This window comes from Aedes aegypti, chromosome 2, assembly GCF_002204515.2.
Source record: "Aedes aegypti strain LVP_AGWG chromosome 2, AaegL5.0 Primary Assembly, whole genome shotgun sequence".
Classification (NCBI taxonomy): Eukaryota; Metazoa; Arthropoda; class Insecta; order Diptera; family Culicidae; genus Aedes; species Aedes aegypti.
The window spans coordinates 274,304,647-274,315,463 of record NC_035108.1 but is presented as its reverse complement, the minus strand read 5'-3'; positions in this window follow the sequence as shown (position 1 = coordinate 274,315,463).

Below are 10,817 nucleotides of genomic sequence, written 5' to 3'. Positions count from 1 at the left end.
TTGCGATAATTCTGGCATTCTCTTTAAGTGCATGATTTTATAATGATTTTGCATCGAAGATTTTTTTTTGGGCGGTTTTAGGTCTTTGCCAACGCCAGTGTTTAACGAATTTTGTTATTTTAGATTGAAACTAGTGTCATATAAAGAGATATTGAGATTACAGTAGGGGGAGATCCCCCAGTACCGGGCACTTAAGCCACTAAATTCATAATTCGAAAACTATTGATTTTATGGGCTCGTGTTACACATTTATGATAAATATTATCATTTTTATAGTGTATAAAAATAAATTTGAAAATATAAATATGAATTTTGACATTGCGTTTTGATGATGTATTTCAATACCAAATTGATCGATCTTGAAAGGTGGCACCCAATACCGGACACGATCTAGAAATGCCTCGAATTCTGTAAATTTGAACATCATTGAACGTGTACACTATAGGAATAGTTTATAATTACCATTTCAATGCATTTGTAACATTTACAAGAATAATTTGAGTTTTTCTTAGTTTGCAAGATGCCCATCAAAAACCTTCTTCATATATGATGAAAAATAGCACATTTTACGATGTAGTTCTGAATGTTCATTCTTCTTCATTTTATTGCATGTTTGATACCATGATCGACGGAACCCATGAAAAATGAAAGTATTTTGAGACACTGATACAATAATTACAAAGATATCATGTAACAAATCAAGCTGTCCGAAACTGAGGGACAGGAGGTGCTTAACCAAAATTGTAATTTGTCCATATTTACTTCAATTATGATACAAAATACATTCATACTATTAAATTATGATTATGTTCGATCATGCTTGCGGGATCCAAAGTATTTTTTCATATTCAAAATAATTACTAAATAGGCTCAAAATTAAGAAGATACGTCAATTTTTTAAAGATTTTCAAACTTTTCTACTTTTTTAAAAAGGCATGCATATTTCAAGGATGTGTTATTCTACGCAAACATTAGTCTACACAATAGCTTTCTTTTCTACTAATACACCATCTTGATTGGACTATGATTTCTCAATGTTTCGATTTTGTCCGGTATTGGGTGCTGTCCGGCACTGGGGGATCTCCCCCTAATCAAACTAGGAATCACATAATTTCTTTTTTGAGGCCAGTTCTGAGATTCTAATGAAATTGCGATAAAATTTGAAGCTTCCTTTGCGTTTTCTTAATAGTATGTAAATTCCGGGAATTCTAAGTATTTCTATGATATTCTAGTGTTTTTGGTAACACTCCTGGAATTCCTAGAACTAAAAATCAGGTCTCACAATAGGAAGTTTTTTTTTGAGCTCTGGTAGCAATTTCCGTTAAAAAAAATGTGTAAGTCTAGTAAAATTGCGGATTTGTATTTTATTCGTTTTTTTTTGTAATCTTGTAATCAATTCGATTTTGTGGGAATTCTGAAACCCAGATGGGAATGTTGAGATTGTTATGGGAATTGTAGTGACTCCAATGGTAATCGTTAGAATTCAATGAGGATAACCCCTTGAAACTCATAAATGACTGAGATTCTTATCGATGTCACAAAAAATTTCATCGGAATCCAAAAGATATTTACCGACATTTAAAACTTTTTTCTACTTCTTTCTGGTATTACGTCCCCACTATGATAGGGCCTGCTTCTCAGCTTAGTATTCTTATGAGCAGTTCCACAGTTATTAACTGAGAGCTTTCTATGCCAATGACCATTTTTGCATGTGTATATCGTGTGGCACGTGTACGAAGATACTCTATGTCCTGGGAAGTCGAGAAAATTTCCAATCCGAAAAAATCTTCGACCGGTGGGATTCGAACCCACGACCCTCAGCTTGGTCTTGCTGATTAGCTGCGCGTTTACCGCTACAGCTATCTGGGCCCCTTATATTAACGTTTTGCTCTGACATCCCAACGGAACTGGAAATCAACGAAATCTCAAAGCTTTTTACAAGAATTCCAAAGATACTCACAGAAATCCAAGAGAATAACAGGAATTCCATTCCCTCCGGAATACTTATGTTTTTACCACAATTCAAATATTTTTATTTTATTTTATTGGTGTACAAGGGGCCATAGGGGTACTAGGGTTGTCCTGTCTATTGCGGCTTAAACCAGCCGACGGTGTTTTGAAAATACCTGAAGGTCGTAGATACAAAAGTTGAGTACAATTGAGCGGCGATCTCTCTATCGCAAAAGGGGTCGATATGACGAGATACGACCACGTCGAAAGCCGAACCCATACTAACCATCTCATTGAGCCAACGCTGGCTTATATGAGTAGTGTGGTTCAAACAAGGCAACAGTGCGACGCTAAAAATAAAATCTCTCACTGTTGTTCGTAGGAACGCTTAGGAGAGTCGAATTAGGCATCTCAGAGAGCCGAAGGAGGTGTAGGCTTGTGAATATGGGGTCGTGACGGACTTTGGTTTCGGGTTATCCGTTCTGTGGCGTAGTTGGTTAACGCGCCCATTCTAGCGTATTGGGAATCGTGCACTCAAAATAATTCAAACGTCATTGTTATGTGAAAACGTACGTGGTTTTTTTCCATCCCACTTTTCACGTAGCACCTACGTGGATCATAGATAGCACTGAATGAACGCATGAGCAAATGTACCTCATCAGATCCATCGAAGTTTCAAGTCACAGCTACATGAATTTCCACGTAGCTTTTACGAAGTATCCCAATAGATCGTAAATGGTTATTCATTAAATGTTATCAGAATAATTGCATAGAAACCAATTCTGTTTTGCATAGGCTTATGCAATCAAATAGCTTTCAAATTAAAATAAAAACAACTCAAAAGATTACACTATTTATTATATTATAAGACCATTTCCAATAAAATATCCAGTAAGATGACTAGCGGAATTTGGGGCAAGTGTGCCACCTTAAGCAAATTGATCTCTAACTTTGTCTAAAGCTTATAAAATCCACCAATTTAGCCTCATGATGTTAGTTTCACATCTTTTCATAACCACTATGCCATTTAAAAAGAAAATTATTTCAAAAAGTATTAGTTTTGGAGCTTCTCAAATATCATCCAAAATAACCTATTTTTCGACACTATGGGGCAAGTGTGCCACCCATATGGGGCAAGACGGCCACCGAATGAACATCGCATGTAATTCTACTTGTAATGAAATTTTCTTTATTTCATATTAATATTACTTACAAAGCAGACGCTAATCGATAGTTTAAAAAATAATTTTAAGTTTACCGTAATAAGGGGATGCTTTATAACAAGGTTCAAAACATGCGTAACTTCCTATTACTTAATTCGAATAATTAAAATGGTTATTTTTTTATCCATTGAATACAATATATGTATTACCCTAATATTACGGCGAATATGTATAATATTAAACTAGATCAGCACTAAATAACGGTAAAATATTGATGAAGTTATGTAAAACGGTACTTAATAAGCCGAAAAACGTGTTATTATTGAATATATTGAGAAAAAAAATCACTTTATGGGCAAAAATGTCAGTTATTCCCCTACTATGCTCCAGAAACTACTACTGATGCCTCATTTTGGTTTATTATTATGATTTTGTTGATGACGTTTACATTTTTATAAATTTCACTCCAACAATTTTTGCTTACCAAATAGGTGGCACACTTGCCCCAATAAGTATACATTTCAACCAAACTGGATTTTGTATGTAAAACAAAATAATTTTTTCGTTCAAATGCCACAATAACTTACACATTTGAATTGTTTCACGATGTACAGAACGTTAGAAAAATCTGGTAATAATTTACCCTCCACCATGCTATTTTGAAACAACGGAATATTATAAAAAATCACTCAAATTTGGTTGTCTTTCCACAAGTCGATGTAAATACGTGAAAAATAGAGCAATTTTTATCATATTTTGATCATCGTATTGTGAACTATAAGGGAACATATTGTTAAGCTCAAAGAGAAAATAAATATTATAGTTTTTATAAAAAGCAGGGGTGGCACACTTGCCCCTATGGCACACTTGCCCCAAAGTCCGCTAGTAACAAAAAATACATTGGCTGACACGGCGGCATTCCATCAAAACAAACGCACATTTTTCTCAAGTTGGTCCATTGAAAAATGTCTGGTTTCTCCACAAAGTCTGGTTTCTGTTCAAAGTTGCGTAATATGAAATTTACCCAAGTAACACAGGTAGTTATATATGAGTAAATAATTCAGGTTTTGAACACATTCCGTTGTATTTTTTTAGCAGTATTTACTTTATATCTAACGCTTGTAAAGCTAAAACAGCGCAAAAAATGGCGGCTTATATAACATCTTATAGGTCTGACAACTATTAATGATAACATACAATTGACGATTTATAAACATATTCTCAACATAATAAAGATGAGTTTATGAGCTGTGATGATCATTTGTTCTAATTAGGCTATTTTTCAGCACAAAATACTCACAAATCAAGTGTATATAGCGACATATTTCATTTGTTGTAATTGAGCTATTTAAAAGTGAAAACCAAATATATATGACACAATTCCCAAGTAACACAGGTAGTTATATATGAGTAAATAATTCAGGTTTTGAACACATTCCGTTGTATTTTTTTAGCAGTATTTACTTTATATCTAACGCTTGTAAAGCTAAAACAGCGCAAAAAATGGCGGCTTATATAACATCTTATAGGTCTGACAACTATTAATGATAACATACAATTGACGATTTATAAACATATTCTCAACATAATAAAGATGAGTTTATGAGCTGTGATGATCATTTGTTCTAATTAGGCTATTTTTCAGCACAAAATACTCACAAATCAAGTGTATATAGCGACATATTTCATTTGTTGTAATTGAGCTATTTAAAAGTGAAAACCAAATATATATGACACAATATGATCAGTTTATAATGCAGGCAAATGTTTTGGTTGTTATGACGTTATTTGTACGTTATATAACTTAAAAGACACACTTGTATCACAAAATATCTGATCAGAATGTTCAATGTCTAAATACATGCAAAACAAAAGAACTAACAGAAAAATAAAAACAAAATTGTCTTAAAAAACATGGCTATAAGAACCTGAAAAATGTTAAGAAATAATTGAAATTTGATTATCATTAAGATGAAAAAAAATGAAAATGGATCATATCTAGTGGCATTTGGGAAGTTTAATATGCGATTCAAAATTTATAGTGAAACTTTCATTTTCACTCATATATTTTTCATGGGCTATTATAATAATCCATGTATGTAATACAAATCCTTCAAATTTGTGCTGTTTTGTGGAATTCGCTCCAATTCTCGCTAGGAAAATATTATGGCTGATTGTTAGTTGAGCCTACAGCACCGTCCGAAAATATTCGAACGATTCAATTATTTTTTCAAACTTTATTATTGATCTGGTCACATTGCTCACACTCAAATTGTTAGTCAATTTTGATATACTTCATGTCAAGATTGCGCAATTAATGAAATTGAATCTTGATTTCTAACCAAATTAATCTGGTTAATATGATTTATATGCGGCTTTATGCTAAGGTGATTCAAATTTTCGATCGGTACTGTAATCTGGATTATTAATTTGACAAAATGTGAAATGTTTTTGTTTTGATTCGTAAATAAGTTTAAATAACGTTGTAATAATGTCTAAAGTGCATCTTAACTACAGGTTCTTGATTATCTTCTAATAACGTTTGAAATACATCTTGAGAACATATTTTCAACATACTCTAAAAAAATCCTTTTGTTTTTGTTTTTTCGATAAAAGTTATAACACCCAAATAACTTAAATATAGCTTATTGCTAAGTGGATAGATTTTCATCTGTCAAACGTTAAACATCGGTTTACGAATGTCAACATTGTAAAATTTGCAGTAATGGTGACGGACATAACTCGCGCTGTAGTATTTTTTTTATTCAGATAGTATTCATAAATTTGAAGCCTATTCGACTACAATGATTGTAGCCCACATAGAGGAAAAAGTTGCTTTATGAGCATGAGCATGAGCATAGATGACCGCACAATTCGTAGTTGCTACTCCGTGATTGACCAGAGCAATCGTAGTTGCACAGGGATGTAATGAATGGGGCTTGGGTTTAGCTTACCATTCCTCAATGTGCACAAATCGAGAGCTCAAATTTACAAAGGAAAAAGTAGCTTTATATTATTAAATACTAGTGAAAAATTTATCATTGGGATATTGTGTTTCCAGCAACAAGTGCAAGTTTGAAATTATGTTGATTCCGGTGACAAACAGGTGCCCGTTGTATACAATACGCTCGGAACTATGTGATGTGCCAATCACGGTGCTAAAATATTCGGGAAGTGACGCTTTTAGCGTATATTTTTCTAGACAGATGTAGCAAAATTCATAAATTATATCTCTAAAACATCCAATCCAAGTAGAAGAGGCAAACGAAGTTGGCAGAATTTGAGTTCACCGTGAAACATATTTATTTTGCCTATTCGCTGTACTCTTTGCGACCACATCTCTTTCACTCTTTGAAGGGTTTTCGTTCTGTTTTTGGCAGTTTCTGAGTGTTTTATACCCTTACCATTGATATTAACAAACCGATTGATTTTGTTTGTCATTATAAAGTTATATATATGTTTGTAGAGCGTTAAATTAACCAGGGCCGCTTGTCACTTTTGGATTAACTGTTTTAAGGTGATTTGTTTTCCGATAGCTATTTTTTAGCTGTTATATAGCACAAGATGTTATGATTTCACCATTTTAACACTTATATGACAATATCTGCTATCTGTTATTCGAAAAGATGTTTTCGGTGTTACTTGGGATATATTACATTGAAGTCCAGCAGTTCCTAGATGAACTTGCGGCCACCATCTTTGAATTTGAACTCAAGAGAGAATGAACACGAAATGCAGACATCCAAATGAATTTATGGGCCTACGTGATTTTCACGTCAGTGCTATTGGTAGCCTCAGTAACAATCACCGGATCTCCATTTGGTGATTATACATGCTCTAGTAACTATTACCTTAGTCTGGTGAATAGGAGGCAAAATTAATTTGGAATGATGTACGTGATTTTTCACGTACCAATGACGTTTGAATTACTTTGAGTGTGGGATAGGCATGACAACCCTAGTTGAGTCATAATTCTTTTCGAAACCTCAGAACAATTTCTCAATTTCCGCTTAAATACCTTAATTTTGATACCTATTATAAACGATTTAAAAATATTTCAATCCATTAACATAATGACATTTCAATTCACATAAAGACGTCTCTTCCCGTAGTAAAATTTGCCGAGGGGTGATACAAAAGTGATTTCTATACTAATGTCAAACGCATTTTCAAAATAGTTCCAGATCACGGACAATTTTAATACTTTTTGTTCTAGTTCAATTTTTTACGTAGATACTGAAAATGAAAAAAAACTGGATACCTACCCCTAAACAAGCCAATTGCCCAATAATGCCTTTAGATATAATCAAAGATAAAAGAAGGTCTGACTCACCAGATAAATCCTGGCTTTCGCCAATCAATCGACCTTTGCCGTGCGTGGAAAGAAACTCGATGCGCCGAATGGCAGTGGAACAGGATCGGTAGAAAATACAGGGGATAGGCAAAATTCAAATGGTTATAACATTACAAAAAATTGATGAAAATCGATGCATCGGGAAGCAGTCGACGGCAAATTTGGTCTAGTTTCAGGAACTTGCTTGGCCATGAATATTAGACTGGCCCACCTTAGTATGGGAGAAAAATAAAGTTGTATAATTCCACAGGGCACCCACCAGGATTATTCTTTAGGGTTAGAGGAAGACTTCCTGAAAGTTTCAGCTCATTTGGTCGTTCCATGAGCTGGCGCAATTGAATTGAAGTTAATATGGGATTTTCAGCTCCAACATTAGACTGGCCCTTAAACAAAAAAGTTGAGATATTCCGGATTTTCCAAGGTCTTGTCCAAATGGCATTTTTTTGTCGCTTGTATTTTTGTGTGGTGTGAAGATGTATAGATGTTTACAATTTTCCTAGAAATTAGAACTAATAGGATGTTGAATGCCGGCGGACGCATTAAGATTCGTTGAAAATCTTCAGAAATATGACCCTTTCCGTAAAACTGGTTCCGGAAAATATGGCCAGTCTTGTTTGTATTACCAACCATGTAAATATTATTCGCAGCTATATGCAAGTAGCATCAATCTTCAAAATGATGCTTCCAGCAGCCTATCCCCTGTATCCTACCCGGATTTCGGAGCTCCACTGGAAAAACTGGAACGAGGCCGAAACTGTACCGTCGACCAGCAATATGACACTGAATCCTTCAAATCATCCTGATGTTCCTTCGAATTGTTGCTTTGCTCGGCTGAGCTCGTGATATAATCGACGAAGTATTGCTTTCAAATAAGGACAGTACCTGTATGAAATATAAGAAAACACTCTTAAAAAACAATAAAAGCATGAAAATATGCAAAGCAATTTAGCTTCACTAAATACATATACAAAAGTACGAAAAACATACATTTTGGTTCCCCCTATTGAATTCTTTGTCAAAACGCGCAAAACTAAAAGACATTTTCAGTATTGACGCGCTATTGTGTCCAAATTTCTCCCCAAATTTTTGCACTTACTCTAGTGGGGCTATACCCGTTTATACTTATGCTTCCGGATAACTGCTAAATAATTTCACTTTCTAACTCGCCGAACTGTTTTATTTTAACTTTATCTGTGATATTAGAGTAATTTGTACAACTGGTTGGTTGAGTCTACAATTGAATGTTTAACGAGAAACTTGCGACGATCGAAACACCTCCATCCTTCATATAACGGAGGGAATTAGAGCCTCCAGGATGAAATTTTCTAGCATTTTGGAAGAAAACCTCAAAAGTTATCTATCAGTAAGTCGACATTTGTTCAAAGTTAGACTATTCAAAGGTTATTATTAGTATTTCTTTTATAATGTAGGAATAAGGGCTTATGCCAACACTTATAGTGACGAACCATCCATTGTTTTTTTAACGATCAAATAAATGTAACATTGCCTCGATATAAATTTGTGTTGATTATAAGCATGAAACGAGCTCACCAGTTGGTAATCGATCCTCGATTGAAATCACAATCTTGGCAGCAACACGAAAAAAGCTGGGATACAACATTGTCCCGATGGCACCCGAAAAATAAATATTAGGCTTGGGCCTTGGCAAAGTTGTAGAACTGGCCAGCAAGTTGTAGAACCAAAAAAAAAAACATTTCACTCCGAATGCGCAAACAACGAATCCTCTGGCTTGAGCTTCACGAAGGGCATTCATTTACCAAGCTCACTATCGACAAAATGCGAAAGAGGTTCAGTTCGTAAGCCCTCAGTACACTGTTTGTCAAGTGTTTTTTTCCGCACGCATAAACCAACATGCAAACATCGGTCTCAACAATGACAAAACATCTGAAGTGTCAAGTGGATATTGAAGTGTTAGTTTATACGTGTGGAAAAATTTGCACACTCGGCAAAGAGTGTACTGAGGGCTTTATACTCATGGTGTAGTTTAAGGGGCCAGGATCCGTCATTGATCTCGGAATTTTAAAAAGCAATTTTTTCGTTCAAAATAAAGAAAATTTACAGGAAAATGTGTTCACTGTATTTTGTTCCCCTACCGAAACACAGTGAACACATTTTCATCGAATAATGTTTAGTTTTGAACAAAAATATTGCTTTTGAAGTTTCGATGATGACGATGATTACGATGACGGAGCGTTGATCGTTAAGGAGAAACTTTTGATGAAAACTTAGCTTAGCTTAGACTGACTACACATATCAATGGTTGCTATTCCGTGATTGACCGAAGTCAGTGAAAATGCACAAAGAATCAACTAGAAGTTCGGCTGGGATTGGCCATAATCTTCTTCAGTGTGCATAGTTCAGTGCCTTTATTTATACAAGGTCAATAACGGCGCCGGCCACGTCCTTGAAGTCAGGTGGGATTGGGGGAAGGAAGTAACCTTTGCTATTTGGAGACCAAGTTTGCCTCTGTAACTCCACAAAGGTTACTGGGAGGGATGTTTGTTAATGGGGAGGATCGTTGGGTCAAAGGATTCACTTTGATAAGTGATTAGACCATGATAAATAGTTATTTGTCAATTATAAATATGCTTTTATGAAAATATAATATTTTCATTTGATATGAACAATTTCTATGTAGAGGAAAATTATGCCGACACTTGAGGTGACGAACCATTCAAAGTTTGTTGAACAAATACCTAAATGTAACATTCCTACAGCTGTCAGGACGAAAGCATATTTTACTTATTTGAAAAGAAACAAAAAACTCGATTGGCTGGACCATCATAGAACACTCTTATTCTTATGCCGACACTTACAGTGGCGAACCATCCAAAGTTTGTTGAATAAAGTGAACCTTTCGCAAGTCTACACTTGTAGTATCGAACCATGCAAAGTTTTTTTAATTACAAAAAATAAAGATAAAAAGAAAGGGGTGTTAAGAAAACAAAAAAATGTTAAACATAAATAATTCATGAATTAGAGTTTATGTCGATACTCACAGTGACGAACCATTCATAGTTTGTTGAAAAATCATATTTACGTCCTACCGTTGTCTCGATTAAATGTGCAGTCATACATATTTTATAGATTAGAAATAGTAGCATGAAACGAGCTCACCAATTGATCCGTCATCCTTGACTGAGCAGCAACAATCCACTTTCAGCTTAACTCGTTTGCTCGGCTATATAAAAGCACTCAGAGAAAATAGGCGCACGACCCGAGAGGGAAAACAACTGACGACTGCTTGGGCTTTCTTGACGCACTGCCCAGGAGCAAGCGTCAACGTCGGAAGATCAAAAAGAACTAATCGAAAGCAGCACTTTTTCACT